The 23,280-nt window shown below is 45.6% G+C and overlaps 2 long non-coding RNA genes across 2 annotated transcripts in view; one reads left to right on the forward strand and one right to left on the reverse strand.

The window, feature by feature from the left end:
• Positions 1 to 140: 140 nt before the first annotated feature.
• LOC113599089 (uncharacterized) lies at positions 141 to 20,785 on the reverse strand. The gene is made up of 5 exons (XR_003419822.2): positions 20,659 to 20,785; positions 18,816 to 18,989; positions 17,744 to 18,687; positions 3,825 to 17,399; positions 141 to 223 (listed from the first exon to the last, which is right to left on the reverse strand). It is a non-coding gene; the product is annotated as an uncharacterized LOC113599089 (long non-coding RNA).
• The window catches only part of LOC128313887 (uncharacterized), a 54,180-nt gene continuing 35,055 nt past the window's right edge, over positions 4,156 to 23,280 (forward strand). The window contains exons 1-2 of the long non-coding RNA XR_008294938.1: positions 4,156 to 4,577; positions 12,271 to 12,337. This is a non-coding gene — a long non-coding RNA (uncharacterized LOC128313887). The remainder of the gene's footprint in view (positions 4,578 to 12,270; positions 12,338 to 23,280) is intronic.

Below are 23,280 nucleotides of genomic sequence, written 5' to 3' on the forward strand. Positions count from 1 at the left end.
TCCCAGCTCTGACCTGTAAGACCGCCTGCTCTGGGCCCTCACCAACCTCTCAGACCCCATCTTCTGTGGCTCTTCCCCCTGGCTCACCCCACCTGACCACACAGGCCTCCCACTGCATTTCCACATGAAACTCAGTCTTGCCTTAGGATGTCTGCTCTGACAAGTCCCTCCTGGAATGATCTCCCAGATTTTTTTTTCTTTCCTTTTTGCGTGGCTGGATCTTCTTGATATTCACAACACATCCTCAGAGAGGTCTTTCTTGATTATCCAATTTAAAGTATCTCCCCTGTCACTCTCAGTCCTTCCCACCTGGCCATAGTATTTATCCTTCACTACCTGACATTTTCTAGGTTGTTGTTATTTGTTGACTTTCTGTCTTGCCCAATTAAAATAACCTCTTCAATATAAGAAATCATTCAGGTGAGAATTTGCCTTGTTAGCCTCATATGTTTGCAACTCCCGGGACTACACAAAGCACCTCTCGGTTCTCGGTTATGGTTTGGTGAGAAAATGATTGACTTAGAGGATTAACTGTATAGGTTAGCGGTTTTGCAAAGATCTAGGGTTTTATGTTGTGCTTAGCTGTATGGTCTAGCTATTAATTGAATTTAATTTTTAGCACACCTAAGGGACTAACCCTCTAACTTCCCTGACTGTAGGTTTTGGATCTTTCTGGGCTCCATTTCCTCTGCTATAAGTGTGTATTCCCTTATCACTAACCTAATGTGGCTATTCAGAAGTGTGCCTAATTCACTTTTTCGAAATGCTTTGAAAAGACTCATTCTGGGTTGAGTACAAATCCATACGTATTCCCAGATGCTCACATGAATAATATCTAGTTGACCCCTGAACTTGAACATTTGGATGTTTTTTGCAGGTTCCACCAACTGAGTGTGTCTGAACTGAGATCAGCATCTTCCATGTTCCTCCTCAAACCCACTCTTCCTCCTCTGTTCTCTGCCTCCAAGAATGGTTCAGTCATCCTTCCAGGGTAATAGCCAGAAATCTGGGCCTACTCCACAACGCCCACTTCTCCCTCTGCCTTCATGTTGAATCAATTGATTCTACCCCCGGTTATTTGAATCTGTCCAAATCTGTCTTCTTGTGTCCATCCCCACAACCCCTACCACAGTGCAGGCCCCTTTGATATCTTGCTTTGATTACTGAAACAGCTTCCTTATCGGCCTCTTTGGTTCTATTCTCCCATCTCCAGTCCATTCACCATCCCACAAACACTCTTAGTTAAAAATCAAGTCACAGCATCTTCCCTTCACTGGTTCTCCATTGCCCCTGAATGAAAGTCAAAACCCCTTAACATGACCTCTAAGGCCTTGACATTGCTTACGTCACCAGCCTCACTTCTTGCAACTTCCTTCCCTCCTCTATCCCCAACTCTTTCTGTTCCCCAAACTCCGCGTGTGTATCCCCTTCCAGTGCTGGTGTCTGTGCTGTTTTCTCTGCCCAGAACATTCTTGCCCTTTACCTTGGCTGAATGCCTAATCGCTCCTTCAATCCTGTGTGTGTGTCAGGACTTCAGGTGCCCAGGTCTGAGATAGGTGCTGTTCTTCAACACACCATAAATGACTGCTGTTACTAATTGCTGCTGCAACTACAACTACCACTAGGAGTAGTAGTATTAATGAAACTAAGAGGAGTATTGGTTAGAATATAAGACACTGCCTGCGGCGCAGACAAGATCAAAGTATATTCCTTTCTCCTCTAAGAGACAAGACTGGGGGGTGAGGCGGCAGGTCATGTGTCCTTCGATCTTATTGTTTCACTAACCTGAAGGACGGCCCTTGCTGGCATGGCTCCAGATGGCTCAGCCCCTAATGTGATATCCCAGCTATCCAGCCAGTATGGTGGTTGCCATGGGCTGAATGTTTGTGCCCCCCACAATTCATATGTTGAAATCCTAATCCCCAGTGTGATGGTATCTGGAGATGGGGCTTGGGGGAGGTAATTAGATCATGAGAGTAAGACCCCTCATGATGGGATTAGTGCCCTCATAGAAGAAACACAGGAGCACCACCCCTCCCTGCCTCCCTCCTTCCCTCTCTCACCACAGCATGTAAGGATACAATGGCCAGCAGTCTGTAAACCCAAAAGACAGCCTTCACTGAGAGCCCAGGCATGCTGGCACCTTGATCTCTTACTTCTAGCCTCCAGAATTGTGAGAAATAGAGATTTGTTGCTTAAGCCATGCAGTCCATGGTATTCTCTTACAGCAGCCACAGCTAAGACAGTGCTAGAAGAAGAGAGCAGGCCCCTTCTCTCTGGCATCCTAAGGGCGTCACCTGGGGGTAATTGCATGATTACAACAGAGGAAGAGAACAGACAACACAACTTGCCAGTGTTTACAGAGCACCATGCTAAATAAATGCCTTTTCTCATTTGACTGTCTCAACCGCGTTATGGGGGTAAATGCTGTTATTATCCTCCCTCTCATTTTTAAGCAAAGGATGTTTTATCAACAAGCCAACTTTGAAAATCTGAGAAATAATATGAAGAGCCAGCCAGCCTGGCACAGCATGTGATGGCAGCTCCTTCTCAGAAAAGGTTTCATGTGTTGTGCCCATGACTTTTATATTTGTTAACAAACACAGAGAGAAATTCCAGCACTTTCTGTTCTTGTGTAGCTATTATTTCAAGTTAGGTCTATGTTTATCAAAGTTATATGTGCATGTAGTTAAACAATCAGAAGATGCTTTGATATGAAAGACGGTAACTATCTTCCTGTTTCCCATTGTTTCCCCAAATGTCCATAGTGCAGCTTCCCATGGTCCAGCAGCAACCATTTCAGCACTTTATTTACTCTCTTTACTCCACCTCTCTCACCAACATACCTATATTGCTACTCTGATTTCTCGGGTTTAGGCACGATCTCTTGATTCCCTACCACTAGAAGATGAGGATTTGGCTCTGACATCTACCCCTGTCCCACGTACAACATATACACATACTTTCTCCCTGTTCTCCCGCCTTCCCAGTATAGATTCCGCTTCCTTTTAGCCAGGTCAGCATTTTCATAGCTGTGTCATCTAGCACACTTGATTTTTCACTTTTCCTCCACATTTTTTTATTTCCCTGGTAATCATTTTCTTGTATTTTAAGCTTGCTTCATTTTCTGTGTACTTACCTCCAATTCAGCCTCAAAACTGTCCACAGTTGCATAAAGCTTTTCTAAATGTTTTCAAAAACACTTGATGTTCTATCAATTTCATCTTTTTGAAGCAATCTCCCTGGGGGCCTTCTGCCTGGCTCTGATCTGGACAGGCGGCCTCCATGCCTGGGCTAGCACTGTTGTCCCAAGATCCCTTCGCCATCGGCCTGGGCCTGCCTTGTGCCTCTCTCTGAGGTTGGAACTCTATTTGTGGGCACCATGCCTTTCTCTTTTTTAGATTATTCTTATAGCTTGGAGTGTGAGAAAGAGACCATGGGAGATTTGGGTTATGACTGTATGTGCTCATGTTTCACGTGCCATCTTTAATAGAAATTCTTAGCCTCATTTCTGAGATGAAGCAATTGAAGTTCAGGTATATTAAGCAACTTGGGTCTTGTTGAGTTGGTCTAGTAGGGTATTTGCTCTGTCAGAGCACCTGTCACACTGTTTTCTTATCTGTTTTCCCTTCTGATCTGCAAGCCCCCTTGGGGCAAGGGAGTCTATCTTGTTCCCTTTTGCATCTCCAGTGTCAGGGCCATCCTAGGCACTCAGCTATTATGTCTTAAGTGATTTCGTTGGGTCTGATTTTGGAGGACAGTATTTATTACATCCCAGCAATATGCATTTTGCTTCTAATTTCCTAAACCCAGATGATCTGTACCTACTGTCATTCCCCATCGTTGACATTTTGTGCTTGCTGCCATCTCAGGAGAAATTTAAGTGTCTTGTCTGCACCTGAAAGAGCTAAAAAAAAAAAAATGCTCTGTGTAGGTTTTGCTTGCATTTTGTTTTTGAATCAGAAAACGTTCTTCCACAGTTCACTTGTGTGAGATATACAATAATATAATCACAAAATATTTTTGCTCTGAAAGAGCAACTTACTCAAGTGAAGGCAATGCTATATTTATGACATTTCTTTCCTGTTTTTAGGATAGCTCATGGAAACTTGACAGAACAAAGGATTTATTTTTATTAGGATAAATCTGTGTGTATCGGGTAGTGTTTGCTTGCTGCCTGTTAAGTCTGAACATCTCAACTTGGAATAAAAACAACACTCTTTGATTAATAAAAACAACCTGAAACAGTTCCCTTCAGCCAGCTTACTCTGTGTTATGTTAAAACGTAATGTAACAAACACGGCCTGGTGCCCTCCCCAGAACCCAAACCTTCCATGACTAAAAATAGCCCTTGGTCTTTCCCTGCAGCTCAAAAACAGGAACAGTATAACTTGTTTGCCTCATTATGTGTTCTGCACAGGGATCAGTCCCCTCTCACATCCTGGCCCTCATACAACGTGAGCACATTCTAATCTGCTGATTACAAATCCAACAGGTCCAACAATAGGAAGTGAATTCTACACAAACATGGCTTCCCTGGGTCCTTAAACAATGCACTGCTCACCCTGGATTCCCAGGTAAGAATAATTACCATAACCGCTACTTAGAGAAGGCCCTCTTAGCCTTTGCAAGGCTCTGTAGACACAGTAATAGGTAGTATATATGTATTAACACCTTTAATCCGTACCATGTTTGAGAGTAAGTCCCGTTATTATCCCCATTTTGTAGATGAAGGAACCACAGCCTCAGGAGATGAAGGGACTTGCCTGTTCACCCTAGGCAGTATGGGGAGGTATGCACACTCATCTTGGTTTGACTAATGAGCATCACGCTAAGTGACCTTGCCTGGGCTTCCATCATGCCGTGGCCACTCAGAAATAGAGCGGGATGAAGGACCACCTTCCCTATCCAGCCTAACTCTGATTACTGTTGGCCCATAAAGATAAAGGCAGGGACTATACCCTCTCAGTCAGGAGGGACTGTGAGGATCATCTGTCCTTGAGTACCTTTCCTTCTATAGCACATCTGCCTAGTTCCCACCCAACTCCATGGGAAAATCATAGGCTCTGGAGTTGGCCAGGCCTGTTTTCATGTCTTAGCTCTCCCATTCACTAACTGTGATACTGGGCAATACTGATACTACTAGTAATGGACAGGTAATAGGTACACTTTGTGTGCAAGACACTGGCTAAGCTCTTCTAAGTGCATTATCTCCTGCAATTCTCGTGACAGCCTCTGAAGCATGTCCTTGCCATCATTTTACAGTTGAGGACCCTGAGGCTTGAGGAGCAAAGTAGGGGGGCCAGGTTAGTGTGGCGGTTAAAAGCATGGGATCTGGAATAAACATCCCTAATTCAGATCCTGCTTCCTACTGTGTGACCCTGGGCCAGTTACTTAACACCTTTGAACCTGTTTCTCCATAAGTAAATGGGGTACATAATGATACATACCTTCCTTGCAGGGTTGTTGTGAGAATGAGACTAAATAGGTACTAAATAATAAAGGTACTGCATAATAGTTCCTTGAGCCTTTCCCTCTTTCTAGAAGAGCTCAATCCAAACATTAAAAAAAAATTTTTTTTTATTCTGTGGCTCCCTCTTTCTCTGCCCCTCCTCTGCTCACGCTGTCTCTCTCTCTCAAAAATAAATAAACATTAAAAATTTAGAAGAGCTCAATCCATTTATAGTTCTAATTATTTGAAAGGCCTTTTTATATTTCATCTGAAAATCTTTCTCTTGATTGCTCATGCTTGCTCTCACAATACATCTAGCTATAGGGACAGATTCTAGACTTTGGAATGTAGAATCCATAGTTTCTAATTCATCCAGTATGTTTTTGAGTATCAGTTACTCTTCTAGGCTGGCGAACAGGAAAAAGCATAGATTACAGTCTAGAGTGTATGTGTACGGGTTGCAAAGGTATAGGGGAAGGAGGCAGACAGACACTAAATAAGCAAACAAATAAATATGAAAATGCCAGGTGGTATTTTTTCTTCACCAGTTTTGAAGAAAATATAACAAGAGAGTGTGATCACATGTGTATGTGGTGGTGATGGTAGTGGAGTGATTCTTTAGGTTGGATGATGAGGAAAGGCCTCTCTGAGGATGCTGTGCTTCAGCTGATGCTTGAGAAGGATCCATGCATGCAAACATCTAGAGAAAGAGCATTCTAGGCAGAGTGGAGACAAAGCTAGGGTCCCAAGGCTGGAACAACCTTTTGAATCCGAAGCACCAAAAAGGTCGCTGAGTGGTGCAGAGCTAACAAGAGGGAGAGTAGGCAGAGAACAGGTCCTGAAGGACTCTGTGAGCTGGGACAAGAAGTGTGGATTTTATTCCAAGTCAGCTGAGATCATTTTGGACGATTTAAGTGACATATTATGCTTTACTTTTCAAAAAGGTCATTCTGACAGGGGTGTGAAGAATGGATCATCGGGGAAGGGGCAGGAGAGGAATCAGAGAGTCTGAGTAGGAGCTTTTTGGCAGGAGTCAAGCTGAAAGATGCTGGGACTTGGGGGTGGCAATAGCAGAGGAGGCGAGAAGCGGATGAATACCGGGAGTATTTTGGAAGAGAAAGCAAAGAGCAATAGCTGATGGGGACAAAGGAGAGGAGGAAATCAAGATAATCCTAGGGGTTTTTTTTTTGTTTGAACAACTAAGTGGGTGGCGGTGTCATTGACCAGGTTTGGGAAGCCCGATGAAGTTCAGGGTGACAGGGAAAGGAAAAGCAGGGCTATGACCACATTACATTCGAAAGGTCTATTTGTTCCCCTCATGAAGGTGTCAGGAAGTGGTTGGAGATGTTAAGTCTCGAAATCTGCCGAGAAGTGCACAGCTGGAGATTTAGATTCAAGAAACATAGCCTTAAATTGGTACATGAGCTGTGGGATTGAATTAGATCACCAAGGGGGAGAAAGAATATAGAAAAGACCTCTAATATTTGAAGTCAAAGAGGAGGACTCCAGCAAAGGAAATGACGAAGGAGCTGCCAGTGAGGTAGTGGTAAAACCAGGGGAGTTTGGTGTCACAGAAACCAAAAGAAAGAAAGAAAAAAAAAGTCTTTTGGAAAGGAGAGTCTGGTTAGCTGAGTGCAATGCTATTGCACAGTTCTAGTAAGCACAGCAAAGAGACCATTGGGTTCGTCATCTGAAGGTCAGTAGCCACTTTGCCAAGAGCCGTCTTAACAAAATGGGGAGGCAGAAGCTCAGAAGGTGTGGGTGGGGAAGAGAAGAGGGAAGGGCAGACAGCTGCAGTAGATAACCACTTCTAAGATGTTTTGTAGTGGTGGAGAGTAGACCTGTAGACCAATAGCCTTAGGGGAACGTGGGGCTAAGAAGTTTGTTTTGGTTTCATTTTTGAGAGCCTTGATTTTTGACCCTCTATGGAAAGGGAAGGAGGACAAATGGAACGATCCAGTGGAAAGGAAGAAATTGATGCAGGAAAGACAGATACCTAGAGAAGCACTGTCCAAAACAAGGCAAGAGGGGATTCCATCTGGGCATGAAGAGGGGCTGGGGCTGGGGCTGACCTGAGCAGGACATGCCCTCTACAGAAAGAGGAGGAATGCGGGCACAGGCTGGGTTAAGTTGGAAGTTTTGTCAGAGAGAAGGTGTGGCAGTCTCTATGTGATCGTTTCTCTTTTGTCTCAGTGAACTACAAGTCAAGGCCATCCACTGAGCGAGGGAAGGAGTGGTGTAGGAATTTTGAGGAGAAAGGAGATGTGAACAATAGTTCCGGAGAGGGTGGGAAGTGAAGATACTAGAGAAGTGTTTGCCAGTTGGTGGAGATTGCCCACTGGAGATTTGCACCATAGATATAAAAGGAATCCCATCCTCATCATCAGCGGCTTCAGTGAGAACAGGTAGAGGCTCAAGTGCAGGCGAGTGATGGAAAGTTGGAGCTTGGCAGGTGAGCTTGGTGGAGGGAGTCTAGACTATAGGAAAGAACTGTGAGTCCATGTGAATCCAAGGTGAGTGGGGATTGTGAGGCCTGACGACAAAGTGGTAGGATTAAGAATCACTGGAGGTCTCCACAGGTTGAAAATTTACTGGACCAGAGAAAGTGAGCTGGGAACATAGAGGCTAGGACATTTGAAGTTGAAGTTTCAGAGGCGGTGCATTTAGTGCAGTTTACAACTTGATATGACCAAGGAGGAGGAGAGCTAGGTAGGATGGAGGAAGGTGCCTTTAGCGTGAGAGGGGTGACGGTTGAGCAGCCTGGGTATCAGATGGATGGCCCTCTGTGTTATGAAGTGACCAAGCATGATGGTGATGCAAGGGAATGAGAATATGCTATAGGTCATCAGTGGAAGGGGTGAGACAGAGTGGACAGGAGAGGGCAGCGACCCAGAAGCGAGGGGGAGGTCTGATGAAATGAACTTCCAAGGAAGAGAGTGGAAGGGAAAGGAAGTAAAATCGTTTGGAAGTGGCCATAGGAAGCAAGGTACACACCCATCCCGTCTCCTGGTTGTGTGGCATGGGCAGGGTGTGAAGGGGAAAACGCCAACCTACTTTCAAGTAGCAACAATGGAAGCAAAACTTCTAGGACAAATTCAGGCACTAGTCAGGGCAAGAGTTCAGGGGAACATTCTAAGAAGGGGTAAAGATATTGGCTGGGAGGCTGCTGAAAATGTGGGCAGGGTGACGCTTGGTCAGGTTAATAGATGTGCAGAGCACCATGGAGCTAAGGGTTGGGGTGACAGTGGGTGACTTAAGAGTGGGCCTTGACCTTCTGGAGGTGACTGAGGTGAACAAGGAGGTGGGAAATTATGAGAGTAGTGTGGGTGATCTCATAAGAATCTGGCTTGGTAGCAGAAAATTTAGTGAAATCTGTTCATTTTACATCTCTGTGTAAAACCCTTCAACAAGCCCAGACTCCTCAGCGCCATGAACAAAGTTGGCATGTGTAAGGAGATCTCCTACCTCCTCAGCCATACCTCTGAGCCAGCCACATCAAAAGGAATCTGGTCAAGTTGGGTTTTTCTGCTTTTCTGATATCTCAGGCAGCACAGCACAGTGGTTACGCACAAAGACTCTGGTTGTAGACAATCTGGACCCAAATCCTGGCTATACCACTTTCTAGATCTGTGGCCTTGAGCAAGTTATTTAACTGCTCCGTGCCTTAGTTTTCTCACCTGCACGATAGGGCAAATGACAGCACCTACCTTAGACAACCGTATACCTGCAGAAGCACTTAGATCTTTGTCACGTGGGCTAGTTGTAATTTTTCCCTCTGTGCGAGATTCCCTAGCCAGGAATTCACCATCTTTCTGACCCTGGTCCCACCCTTTTCTCTACCCGCTTACCTTCTGGGGTCACCCAAGACATCATTTCCTGCAGAAAGCTTTCCCCAGCCCCCTTGAGGGGCACAGGCTCCACTTCTAGTTGTGTGGCCTTCCCCGCCACACTACCACCGTGCACTTGTGTGACCAACCTTGCAGGCTCACGTACCAATCTCTTCTCAGGGCCTGGCACACAGTAGGTGAGCGTAAATGTTTGTTGGATAACAGAATGAATAGACGACCCCTCCAGAAGGAGGGGTGGTGAGGCCCAGGCTGAAGAGGTCCAGGGCTTGGAGCCGTGTGTGGAACACAAGTGACTGAGAAGCGGATCAGCTCAGACCTGCCAGGGTAGGCTTGGGGTGAGCCAGCCGCTGTGTGCATGCTTGTGTAAGGAGACCTCTGGGGTTTTATCACTGTCTCTCTTTTTAAAATTGCATTTTAGTTAGAAAAAGAAGATGTTGGCCTCCCAGAATTTGAAAGTCACTGATCCTGGTGCTCTCTGGACTTTCTTCCAGCTCAGAAATTTATAATAAGCTCTGCTTATTATATCCAGCCTCTAAGTATGGTGACCCTGAGGGAGAGCATTTGCGTCTTTAGGATCTATGGATTCAGATATGGACACCAAGTTTCTGTGAAGGTGGCAACACAAGCAAAATGAATTTTATTTGTCTATCAGCATAGAAAATGTTGTGTATGCATGTGAGAAACATGTTTCTTCAGCCCACAGAAGATGCTTGGTATGTGTGTGGACAAACCGCCTGTCTGCAATGCCCGGGGCTGGCCAAGGGCAGTAGCCCCTGGGCTGGGGATCTGAAGTAGGGCCTACCAGAGTTTCTACAAGCTGAAGTTCTCTGTCCCCGAAAGGGGGAATAAAGGCCCAGAGCTAATTCCAGAGGCCTGGCTGTGAGAATGTCAGTTGTCTCTGAAATTTTATCTTAGATTGAGCAACTCGCCCTGACCTCTGACGCTGTGGAGGTGCTGTCTGCCACCCTGGCCGTAGCTTGTTGTAACAGGTGTGGAAGAGACCAGAAACACTGAGCCAAAGTGCAGACTGTCTGAGCCAGCGTCAGGGCTCTGTTACTCGGAGGGAGGGAGAGCTTGAAGATGAATCATAACTAAGGAGCAGCATCTGGATGAAAAGTCTGTCTCTCACTAATAGGCCTAAGCCAGTCTCTTGGTTTAACAACTGCCAGTTTCTTTTCCTAAATATCAGCAGCCTCCAGCTATCACAGAAGATGGGATGGGAATGAGGGCACACATCCCATTCCACTCATCTTGCCACCTGGGGATGTGCTATTACATATGAAAGCACATTTTGGACCAAATTCTGCCAGACTTGTATTAGCAATTTAGGCACAAAATCCATGGTCAGTTCCTAAGTGTAAGAGAGAGGAGGGGGAAAATCCCATATGCATCCTGTAGAAAGGTCCTCTCCAACCCACCAGGTAGAGGGACCAAGCATAAAAGTCCTACACCAAGAGGGAGGCACGGGTCCTCGAGAACTGCTCTGAGGTACAATGCTACCAAATTTGCCGATTTTTCTATCTAGCTCTCTGCAAGCAAGTTGAGCTTTATGGTCTCTCTAGCTATGCTACCTGGAGCACTGCTCTTTACTTGGCAACAAATAATTATTTTTGACATTTCTAATGCTAATTAACGAGCACCTGGTATAGGTTTCTATATTTGAAAAGCTTAAGCAATCTCTAGAGTATGGATTGTGAAGTAGGGCACTATGAATATTGTCTAACTACCTTGAGGGTAGTAGAGATTAAAGTTAATATGCAAACATGCATCCCAGTTTTTACAAAAACATATTTTTAAGTGAATTGTCAGACATACGGAATGATACCGAGAGACTCTCTGGTTGATTTTGTTCACTTATTCATCCATTCCTAAAGGTTTTGGAATGCCTGTTTTATGCCAGGCACGGTTCTAGGCAGTGGGGAACAGGAAATAAAGTCCCTGACATTGTGGAGTTAACATTCCAACGGTAGAGGCTAATGATAAATAAAACATAAATATATCCTCCAATGTCTGGTGGTGATCGTTCTCATGAGGGAGAATAAAGCAATGCCAGGGGCTAGAATAGCTCTGTCCAACAGAAATGTAATGAAAGTCACATCAAATTTCCTAGTAGCCCCATTTAAAAGAGTAAAGAAAAATGGGTGAAATTCATTTCAATGGTATATTTTATTTGAAGTAATGCAACATACCCATCACATTGTCATTTTAGCAGGTAGTAAATATAAAATTTGTTAATGAGATATTTTACATTCTTTTCTCTCAAACTAAGTCTTTGAATCCACTGTGTATGTGACACGGCCATCACGCCTCAATTTGGACCGACCACATTTCAAGTGCCCGACGGGCACGAGCGGTTAGTGGCTGCTACACTGAATGGCACAGAGCTTAGTAGGAAAAGGACAATGGCGCTATTTTAGACAAGGGGAAGAAACTGCCTCTTCCCTTAGGAGGTGACATTCTGATGCAGAGCTGCATGGAATGAAGGGGCAAGCCATTTGGTTATCGGCAGAAGAGAAAATACCGAGAACAAAGGCTGTGCGTTAGGGAACAAACTTGGCATGACTGCCAAACCCCAAGGAAGCATGTGGCTTAGCTGGCATGTCCCTGTTGCCCTTTGTCTTCCCGTCTTCCTCCTTGGAATGCACGTGGGGTGCCTGGAGGGGCAGCAGCTGTTTTTCCACCCTGAGGACAAGCACGGGCTCTGAAGTTAGACTCCCAGGTCAAATCCCAAGCTGGGTCAATGCTTCCCCAGCTATCTATCTGTGGCCAAGGACCAGGGATCCACCCCTAGCCCCCACCCCTGATCTGCTGCAGACCAATACTCTTGTAAAATAAAATAGAATTTGTTAAAAATGAGATGAAGTAAAAGAAATGAGCATAACGATATACGAGAATATTCAACAAACATAACATTGTTCTGTCGAGTTACTGCAAAACACGGGTACGCTATTTCTGTGCTTCTTTTGTTAGCAGACCGCTGACAAGCAGGAAGGTCCGAGGACAACACAGTGAGCAGTGATGAGGTCTAGTACCATAGGTAAGTTTTTCCACCCACCTAAGCCTATCCTCTCATCTGAAAAATGGACTTCTTGTGATAGTATCTCTTTCACAGGCTATTAGTTTGGTATGCTTAAATAAAACAGCTCCTGTGAAAGCTAGCCCAGGAGGTCAGCTTATGTGAGCTATTGCTCTTATCACACATTTTGCTCCCCAACGGGCTGTCAGCTCCCTAAGGACAAAGATGACTATGTCTGACTGTACAAATCCAGTACCCTGTGATGTCTGCAGGGGAGAGATTCAACAAATTACTGTTGAATTCTTGAAAACCGCTTTGAAATCCTCCGGTGAAAGGCATTTGGAAATCACAATCCCCACAGTTGTCAGTCAGTCAGTCTGTCAGCCTGTCATCCGTTCAGTTCCAACGTAGCGTGATGAAATGGAGAGCAGCCCCGGACAGACCTACGTCCGAATCTAGTTCCTTCCACTCACCAGTTTGGGCAAGTCACTTTACCTCTCTGAACTTCAGTTTTCCAACCGAAAACGTGGATATCACCACACTCACCCTATTAGATTGTTGTGGAGATTAAATATGCAAAACACCAGGGCTCCGCTCCTGGAATCTGTTGTTCCTGCTCTGCAGACAGTTCAGAGAGTTAGTGCAGATGGCTGTGTTGGGCGCTGACCGGGGTGGAGGCCTGGCATTTCTGGCTTGGTGAGCATTCCTGAACCTTTTATTGGCAGCATCAAAGATGCCGGCAGCTGGTAGCAAACTGGCACCAGTGTCTGGCAGAGACATAAAAATGGGACCTCACCCCGTAAGGCTCTGTTCTAACCCTACCCTGCCTGGAGGCTAGTTCCAAACACTCCCTGGGCCTGTGGGCTGTCGGTGGTAAGAGGTATCTGCTTTGAAGTTGGCAATTGCACCCAAAGTCTTCCCTGCTTTTAAAAAAAAAAAAACTACCACCAACAATAAACCTCTCTGTGTGGCCTGCCACACAGGATAAAAGTCTTGTAGTACTCATCACTTCTTTAGGGCTAAAGGTATAGAAACCTTTTAAAGTGCAAAGTCTGGAATAGACACTTCTCCAAAGAAGACACCAGATGGCCAACATGAAAAGATGCTCAACGTTGTTCCTCATCAGGGAAATACAAATCAAAACCACACTCAGATACCGCCTCACGCCGGTCAGAGTAGCTAAAATGAACAAATCAGGGGACTATAGATGCTGGAGAGGATGTGGAGAAACGGGAACCCTCTTGCACTGTTGGTGGGAATGCAAACTGGTGCAGCCACTCTGGAAAAACAGTGTGGAGGTTCCTCAGAAAATTAAAAATAGACCTACCCTATGACCCAGCAATAGCAGTGCTAGGAATTGACCCAAGGGCTACAGGAGTGCTGATGCATAGGGGCACTTGTACCCCAATGTTTATAGCAGCACTCTCAACAATAGCCAAATTATGGAAAGAGCCTAAATGTCCATCAACTGATGAATGGATAAAGAAATTGTGGTTTATATACACAATGGAGTACTACAGGGCAATGAGAAAGAATGAAATCTGGCCATTTGTAGCAATGTGGACGGAACTGGAGAGTATTATGCTAAGTGAAATGAGTCATGCAGAGAAAGACAGATACTATATGTTTTCACTCTTAGGTGGATCCTGAGAAACTTAACAGAAGACCGTGGGGGAGGGGAAGAAAAAAAAAAAAGAGGTTAGAGAGGGAGGGAGCCAAAGCATAAGAGACTCTTAAAAACTGAGAACAGACTGAGGGTTGATGGGGGGGTGGGAGGGAGAGGAGGGTGGGTGATGGGCATTGAGGAGGGCACCTGTTGGGATGAGCACTGGGTGTTGTATGGAAACCAATTTGACAATAAATTTCATATTTTAAAAAAATAAATAAAGTGCAAAGTCTGAAGGAGATCCTAAGATAGTTGGGCCATTAACCCCTTAACTCCCTACAGTTCATGTGCCAGACTGTATCCCATTTGACCCTCACAACACTCCTGTTAAGAAATTCTTTTTAATTTACTAATTTTAAAAATTGTGGTAAAATACGTAACATTAAATCTACCCACTTGACCATTTTTAAGTACACAGTTCAGTAGCCTCAAGTACATCCACATTGTTGTGAATGTCCCGAACCCACTTCCTGTTGCAGAATTGAAACTCTGTATCCGCCTAGCAATAACTCGTTTGGTCTTCCCCCACCCCAGCCCCTGGCAAATACCCTCCTACTTTCTGTCGCTGCAAATTTGACTACTCTAGGCACATCATATGAGTGGGATCATGTCGTCTTTGTCCTTTTGTGACTGCCTTATTTCACTTTGCATACTATCCTCAAGTTTCATCCATGTTGCAGCATGTGTCCTTCCTTTTCAAGGCTGTATAATATTCTGGTGTATGTATATATCATATGCTGCTGATCTGTTCATCTTTGATGGACACTTGGGTTACTTCCACCTGTGGTCTTATAAACAATGCTGCTACGAACATATAGGTGTACTGATACCTTTTTTGAAACTCTACTTTCAGCTTTTTTGGGTATATACCCGGATGTGGAATTGCTGGTTCGTATGGTATTTCTATTTTAGTTTTTTGGCACAATCACCAAATTCTTTTCCACAGTTGGCTGTGCCACTTTACATTCCCACTGACACTGCACAAGGGTTCCAACTTCTTCACATCCTTGCCAACACTTGTTATTTTGTTTCTCTTTTCTTTTTTAAAAGGAGTAGCCATCCTAATTGGCGTGAAGTGCTATCTTACCGTGGTTTTGATTTACTGGTTTGTTTCTTTTAAATCACCATTTTGCAGAAGAGCAAGCTGAGGCTTAAAATAGGAAGTAACTTGCCCAAGGTGATCCAGCTCATCCGTAGAGAGACCAGCCTGCACCATATTCTCTTCTTGGGGCAGTTCTGGAGCTCAGCAGCTGAAGCCCACAGACCTGGAATGTGGCCCCTGCTGCACCCAAGCACCCATCTGTCCAGCCAGCCTGTCCCCTCCCTATCCCTACCCTCCAAATATCTGTCAAGTATCTGTCAGCATGGTGGAAGGGGTGAGCGTGAGGACTCTGGAGCCTGACTGTATGGTCTGAGGCGTGGCTCTGCAGCTCACTAGCTGTAGAATTGCAGCAAGTCATGAACCCTGCTGTGCCTCCTATTCCATATGCACAAAAGGTGCGCGATCAGAGCGCCACTTCTCAGGGTGGCTGCAGGGTAATTCCAGGGAAGGCTGCCTGCCACAGCACACGCAGAGAGGGCAGCGCCAGCCTGGAGGTTCAACCAGGACACAGCATCGGGGTCCCTGTCCTCCTGTAGGTCACTGTGCAGTGTGGGGCACAGCCATTAACTAAATATTTACACCAACCAGTGTCAGGGGAGGTGTGATAAGTGAGTGCCCGGAAGGAGAAGGGCCAATGAGAACCAGTCTTTCTTACAGTCTCTTCCCCCCAGTTCTACTCCTGCCAGGCTGCCATTTATATAACAGGTAAAATAGCAACTCAACTCTGGGGAATACGCCACAGAGCTAAAGGGAAAAGGTTAAAAGACTGAGTCTGGCATTTAAAATTCTTGGCTCATCTGGGTACCCCAAACTAATAATCTCCTTTAACTCTTAGAGTGGAATCAACAGCCTTTTTCTTTTAGGAAAAGAAACCTGTGAACAGGTTTTAGGGTTTTTTTTTTATTTAAAAAAAGTTCTCAAGTGACGCCTTTTAGGAGTAGAAGGACAACATGGAGGGAAAATTTGAGAGCTGAGAGAGGCTGTCATCTGATAGACACATTAGCTCTGTGAGGACAGAACTGTGTCTGTGGTTCATCACTGTATACCCAGGGTGTGCAACACCCATTTTCCCTGGCCTACAGTAGATAAGTCAGTATTTGTCGGATGAAAGAGTTCAATCCAACCAATTTTTCAAGCAGCTATTATGTAGCAGGCGCTACTATTATTGATTAGTGTTAATTAAAACATGTGCTTTTGGCGTCCAGCATGAACAATCTAAGCCTTAGAACTTGGAGGTAGGAAGTATTATCCTCATGTGAACAAAGGAAGAACCAGAGTCTCAAGGGTATTGAGTGTTTTGCCTCGATTCTCATATCAGTAAATGGCAGTTAGGATTTGAACCTTCATCCATCTCTTGCCACGGCTGAACTCACTTGACCTCTATGCTCTGCTTGCCTCCCTGTGCATCATTAACCCCTATTTGTGTAGATCACCCTGCCTTGAGAAAAAAGAAATGAGAGTTGATCCTTTTCCTCAGTTGTTCAGAGGAGTGCACGTTTTGCTCCACCCACGAAGAATCACAAAATCCTAGGGCAAGGAGAAAACGTGGAAGGTTCTTCTCTCAGTGCTGAAGGCTTGGGTGGAATTTGCAGAGGCCCCTCCCAGGAGCTATAAGTAGCTCTTTGGTGAGTACAAAGGGCGGAGTCCGCCCTGACTGGCCTGCCTGCGGTCATTGCTGGCCTTGCTAATTAGATCTCCTTTCATCTACTGAGCTCCAAGAGCTTTTACCCACATTAACCTGTTAATCTTAGCCCCATCCTTCTGATGCAGATGACAAGCATAATTAGGTCTAGTCAGGAGACAAAACAGAGCCAAGAGACAGCGGCAGAGCCAGAAGAAAACACAGGGTAGCTTACTCCTCCTGCATTCACTGTCTCCCCTGCTGACAGAAGTGATTTCAGTTGGCCTTGAACTGGCTTCTGCCTGCTTTTCTGTATCCCAGTTTTGAAAATAAAGCGTGGTCCGTTTGAATCTTAATGCACAAGTGTGGATGTGCAAAAAATATCACATTTCTTCTTACCTTTAAGTTCAGCTCAGTCTACGTTGGGTCCGTCTCTCTGGGCTAATGGGAGATTTGTCTCAACTTTTATTGGTACTAAAGGCACCCACATCCTACAGAAGCGGTATCAGTTCTAGGGTCCATAGTACAGAAAAACTTCTTAGCAGTCCCTGCCTGCAGTCTTGGATCCACACTGGCAGGTGCCAAGATGTCCATGATCTATGCCTTGAGGTGCCAGTGCTCTGTTGCACAGTATCCCGGGTCAGTAACATTGGCCAAATGTTGCCTGGCTGGGCAATGATCATTCCCTGTGGTTCTGTAAGGAAATGAGGTTTGGGTCCCGCTTGGTGGCACCGTCATATTTCTATCACCTCTTCACCTCAGAGATTCCACCTCTACCGCTTAAGGCCCTCCCATCTCTCCTTCCCTTCTAGGATGTACTGTGTAAATCTCAGTGAATTTGGCTCTTGCAAAAGCCAGGAAAGAGAACTGTCTCCCAGTGGCTTTGGCTCAGCGGATGCCCCTGAAGCTGGAGTTGCATGTCGTCGTGGGGAGGGGAGGCCGGAGACCTAGATTTCTCATTCTCTTCTATTTTACAGCAGAGAAAACAAAACATAGCTAATATGCCTTTCAAACTTTCCCACCATCGAAACAACGTACCAGACAGTTTGATTGTTAGGGTTGCCATAACAAAATACCACAGATGAGGGGTCCTAAAGAACAGAAATTCATTTTCTCACAGCTCTGCAGGCTAGAAGTCCAAGATCAAGGTGCTCAGCAGGTTTGGCTTTTTCTGAAGCCCGCCTTCTTCATTTGCGCATGGCTGCCTTCTCACTGTGTCTTCACGTGGTCTTTCCTGTGTATGCACATCCCTGATATCTCTTTCTGTGTCCAAATTTCGTTTTCTTGTAAGGACATCCATCATATTGGATTGGGACCCACCCTGATGGCCACATTTTAGCTTAATCACCTCTTGAAAGACCTTCTCTCCAAGTACAGACACATTCTGAGGTACTGGAGGTTGGGACCTCAACATATGAATTCTGGGGGGACATAAATCAGCTCATAACACAAGGGTTAAGTGTGTTTAAAAAAACTTCCCAGTCTACCCTTTTGTCCTCTGTAAGTAGCAATCCCTTCCTGTCTGGCTTTGGAATCTACAGACCTGGGTTCAAAGCCCTGCTTCAACATTTCTTAGCTGTGTGGCTTTAGGCAAGTTATTAATATACCTAGGCTTCAGTGGCCCCAGCTATAAAATGGAAATAGCAATAGTATAAACCTCGGAAAGCATTTCAGGGATTAAATGAGATAGTAAAATACTCAGCATAGTGATCCAAACACAGAAAGTGCTCCATAATAAAAGCTATCCCCCATACACCCTTCTCCGATTCAGTCTTCCTCTGCCTGAAGTCTTAACACCAAAGCTACTTTCTCCAGGAAGTCCTCCCTGATGTTCCAAGCCTGGGTTTAATAACCTCTTTCATATTTCCCCAATGCTAACATTTACCACACTGGGCTGTAAAGGTCAGTTGAAGTGTCTGTGTTCCTCAGCGCAGGGAATCCTGAAGCAAGTCCGCAGTCTCCTCTGTCTTCCTCACAGTTGACTGTTAAAGGTTGGCATGTCAGTTATTAACAGCTGTGAGGTGCTGAGAAAATCTTACAGAAAAGAAGGAAGGGAGGGCTGGGTGGATGTGGGGGAGTGAGGCTACCTTAGAGTGGTAAGGTCACTCACCTCAGTACCCTTGACCTTTCAGCCACATAATTCTTTTGTACGGGGGCCGCCACATACGTTGTAAGAGGTTAGCAGTATCCCAGGCCTCTGCTCACAAGACGCCAGGAGTACCAGTCTCTCAGCTGTGATAACCAAAACTGTCTCCAGCCACTGCCTACTGTCTCCTTGGAGGGACTGGGGGAGGAGAGGGGAGATGAAAACATAGCCCCATTTGAGAACCACTGCCTTAGATCAGTGGTTCTTAGACTTCAGCATACCTCAGAATCTCCTGCACTGGCATTTCAGAAACACAGATTGCTGGCCCTCTGCTGGGGTCTGAATGTATCCCCATAAAGCATATGTGTTGGAATCTAACCCCCAGTGTGCTGGTATTAAGAGGTAGAGACTTTGGGAAGTAATTAGGTCATGAGACCAGAGTCTTCATAAATGGAATTTGTGCTCTTATAAAAATGAGACCCCACAGAGCTCCCAAGCCCTTTTCACCATGTAAGGATAAACACGAAATCTGCAACCCAGAAGAGGCCCCTCCCCCAACCGTGCTGCCACCCTGATTTCTGACTTCCAGCCTCCAGAATTGTGAGAAACACTTTTCTATTGTTAATAAGCTACTCAGACTATGGGTATTTTGTTACAGCAGCCAGAATTCACATCCCCAGAATTCCTGATTCAGTATGACTGGGGCAGAGTCTGAGAATTTGCATTTCTAGCAAAGTCCTTCTGGTGCTACTGGTCTGGGCCACTTGAAACCCACTGCCTTAGAGGTGCCATAGCACTGGTCTCGGGAACGTAAGAGACATGTGCTGAATACTTTTGGCCTGTGACTAAGTCTGGCAAGGTAAAGAGAATTCCCCTGACTTGGGTTCTCAAGGCACACATTTAAAAAAAAAATGTTTATTTATTTTGAGAGAGAGAGCAAGCTCATGGGAACAGGGGAGGGGCAGAGAGAGAGGAGGAGAGAAAATCCCAAGCAGGCTCCATACTGTCAGTGCAGAGACCAACGCAGGCCTTGTTCTCACGAACCGCAAGACCATGCCCCGAGCTGAAATCAGGAGCTGGACGCCTAACCGAATGAGCCACCCAAGGACCCCACGAGGAACACATTTACTCAAGAATTTCCTCAGGCTGCAGACAGCAGGGAGACTGCAGAGACAGAGAAAAGGAGGGAGAAAAAGAGAGGCCTCAAGTCAGGTCAGCCTGTGTGTCAGAAGATGCAGCTGGGCTAAGGCAAGGTGGTGGGGAGGGGCCACTGCCTCCACGGTCTTACTCAGAATCCAGCATTCACCAATATTAGTTCAAGACAGATTTACTGAGAGCCAGCGAGGTGCCAGGCACTCTTGTGGGTGTGGGGATGCATGAAGGACCTAACAGAAAAAAAATCCTTGCCCTCATGGAGCTTATATTCTGTGATGGCTCAGGAAAGGATGATACTGAAAAATTGGGCAACGTGATAGAAAGCAATAGGTTCTGTTGTAAAAATCAATCAGGTACGTGGGGCCAGTGGTGGGAAGGGGGAAGGTGGCTAGCAGTAGTGTACTGGTAAATGTTGCCTAACTGGCTTTCTGGGGGCAGAAATGTCCCAATTCTGTAGTAGTGGCCAATTTCAGTGGTGCCATGGAAGATTGTAAACTATGAATGTGAGGTCATTAAATAAGAAATTAGGAGGAAGTGCACATAGTAGCACAACATTACATAGTATTTCTACCTTATGGGCACCATACACATAAATAACTGAGTATATAAACTGGTAAAATGTAAAATAATTAAGAAGGGATAGCTTTGGGTATCTTGAACCTTGATGTCTAATACAGTTAATTCAATTGTAAGTTTATGTAATTTGACTCACATTAATGATTGTATATACTAACTGGCTTGCAGATTTCCTGAAAATTTCACCGTCTACTCTCGCGAGCTGGCGGTAGCTGGCTTCAGCTTACCGCTGGTAGTTAGGGAAGGTCTTGTTGAGACAGCGAAACCTGCAAGAGGTGAAAGAGTAAGGCATGTGGATATCTGGGAACGAGCACTCTGTGTCCTTCCTGGGCAAAGTGGCGTGTTGGGACTGGTGTGTCCACATGGCCAGGCCCTTGCACAGGTTGACCCCTGGACCAGGGAGCGTCTGTCCTCACTGCTGTGCCTAGTGATAGTCTTTAGGGCCTGAGCTCACAGATGGCCTCTTGGGCAAATTTCCTTATTTCTCCCAGGCTTCCTTAGATCCTTTCTGGAAACACAGGTGGTTATGAAGGTAGTAAATAAATGACCATAAGCAGACAGATTATTTCCCTCCATGATCCCTTGGTACTTTAAACCATGTCGTTTTAGCCCATTTGGTATTATTCTATCCTTGTCTTTCTCCCTGTGGAGCCCCTTTTTTTCAGGTGTATGAAAATACCAGGCTCATAGTTGATGTGTCTAAGTGCTTAGCTACTGAATGGATGAACCCTGATCTTAATATGGGGTAGTTTACACAAACGTGGGTTTTAGTGAGTGCTCTTCTGTTGGGTGAATCCACAGGCAGGGTTCCTTCAGCTGTGGTGACATTGTTAGCATGACCGCCCCTCTCTGTACCGATGAGGCTCGGGAGAGCCTGGTAGAGCCAGCCACAGCCTCAGTCATGCACAGCAACAGCCACCCGCTGTCAGGCCACGGGCTCAGTTCTTTACTTGGGCCACGTTACTTAATCCACAGAGCAACCTACAGGTGGGTGTTCTTACCCCCATTTTACTTATGAGGAAAATGAGGCTTGGAGAGGCTTAGGTAAGTCACCCAGGGTCACTGGGTAGAAGGTGGCAAAGCTTTCCCTTTGCTGCACAGATTGAGTAAGAACTGGTTCCAGGCAGTAAGGAGGTCAGCCATGTAAAATATTAACTGTAATAATGTCGGGCAGCAGGGCTAAGTGCTAAGTATTCATTAGAACCACCAGCCATGCTGAGAGCACAGGGGAAGAAACCTGTGATTCCACGCGGGGCAGGTGGACAGGCAGCACCTAGATGCCATAGAAGCTTTGACCCTGAGCTCAGACTTCTGGTAGGAAAGGTGTGGGGGCTCTAAGCCCTTCTGACAGGCACAAAGGTGTTCGTGGAAATTCAGGAGAGAGGTTTTTCATGAAACTGGTTCAGGATCAAGCACCTTGGGCCAGTGCCATGTATTCATTTATTTATTTACCGAAACAAGCTGGAATAATATTTTTTAAATATTAACTTTTTTTTCCCTTTTCTGGTATATTTCCCCTTGGAGGCAAAAGACTGGTCTGGGGAAGGGTTTGGGGAGGCACTGTGAAGAAGGCATAAAGAGCCCACAGGCCTCTTCCTGGCATTGCTTCCCAAAACTTGAGTCTTTAAGGGAATGGAGAGGCTTGGGGTATACCCAAAATGTCTGGGGAATACTGAAGATAAAAGATCCCTCCAATCTAGTTGGGTTTGGGGAGGCAGAGGGGCATGTTAATAAGAGTCGAGGTAGGATGGTCTCAGAATGAGGGGCTGGCATGGGGAGGGGAAAGCTTTGGGCAGGTCCTCTGAAAGGAGGTACTCTACCTCCTTCACTGTCAGAGCCCTGGAGGAAACAAGGAGACCCCATGAGGGAGTGGCTGCAGACATGAAGCCTCAGACAGACTCTATTCCAGGCTAGTATGGAGGCAACAGAAGGGACCCATGTCCTGGTGCAGCATGCAGGTGGTGGAGAGCCCCACAGACCTCTGGCAGCGTTCAAATGGGAACAAGGCCTGTGGTGACTGCTGCCTGAGGACCAACCAGGACACTGGGACAGTAGACCAGTGAAATAGGAACCAGTTCCCATGCTTCTACTTCAAGGCCTGGCATGATGCAATTCACTGCAATTTAGCCACAATCCCAGGAAAATGGAGAGGGAAACTCCAAATTGGCAGAGTTTTGGTTTCTGTCGCCCTGCAAGGACAGTAGCTCGAAATTAAAATGAAGTTGAGTTATAGAGTCATAATCTGCAGAAAATATTTATTGAGCCTCCAAGATTCCAGGCACCAGGGGTGGGGGAGGAAAGAAATGAGTAAAATAAGGATCTGTCAGTGGTCCCTTTGTCTACATTCCTGAAATAGAAGTGATGCCAGGGCCTGACTTCCATACATAGTCCTCTAGTGCCTGCAGTGGTAACCACTGATGCTTATTAAGCCGTTACTTTGTCCAAAACTTGCACAAAGGGTGCTCTTTGTCCCATTTAAAACAGGTTACTGGGGCTAAGGGATATTAAGCAGTCCTTGCAAGACCACACAGCTAGTAATTTTCGTAAAACCACACAGCCAGTAAAGTGGCCAAGTTGGGATTCAAACCTAGCTGGATGTGATAGGTTGAATTGCGCCCCCCTGAAAAGATGTTGGGGTCCTAACTTCCAGTACCTGTGAATGTGACCTTATTTGGGGAGAGGGTCTTTAAAGAGGTAACTAATCTTAGGTGAGGTTATTAGGGTGGGCCAGATCCAATATGACTATGTCCTTATAAAA

The sequence above is a fragment of the Acinonyx jubatus genome, chromosome C1, assembly GCF_027475565.1.
Source record: "Acinonyx jubatus isolate Ajub_Pintada_27869175 chromosome C1, VMU_Ajub_asm_v1.0, whole genome shotgun sequence".
NCBI classification, from domain to species: Eukaryota; Metazoa; Chordata; class Mammalia; order Carnivora; family Felidae; genus Acinonyx; species Acinonyx jubatus.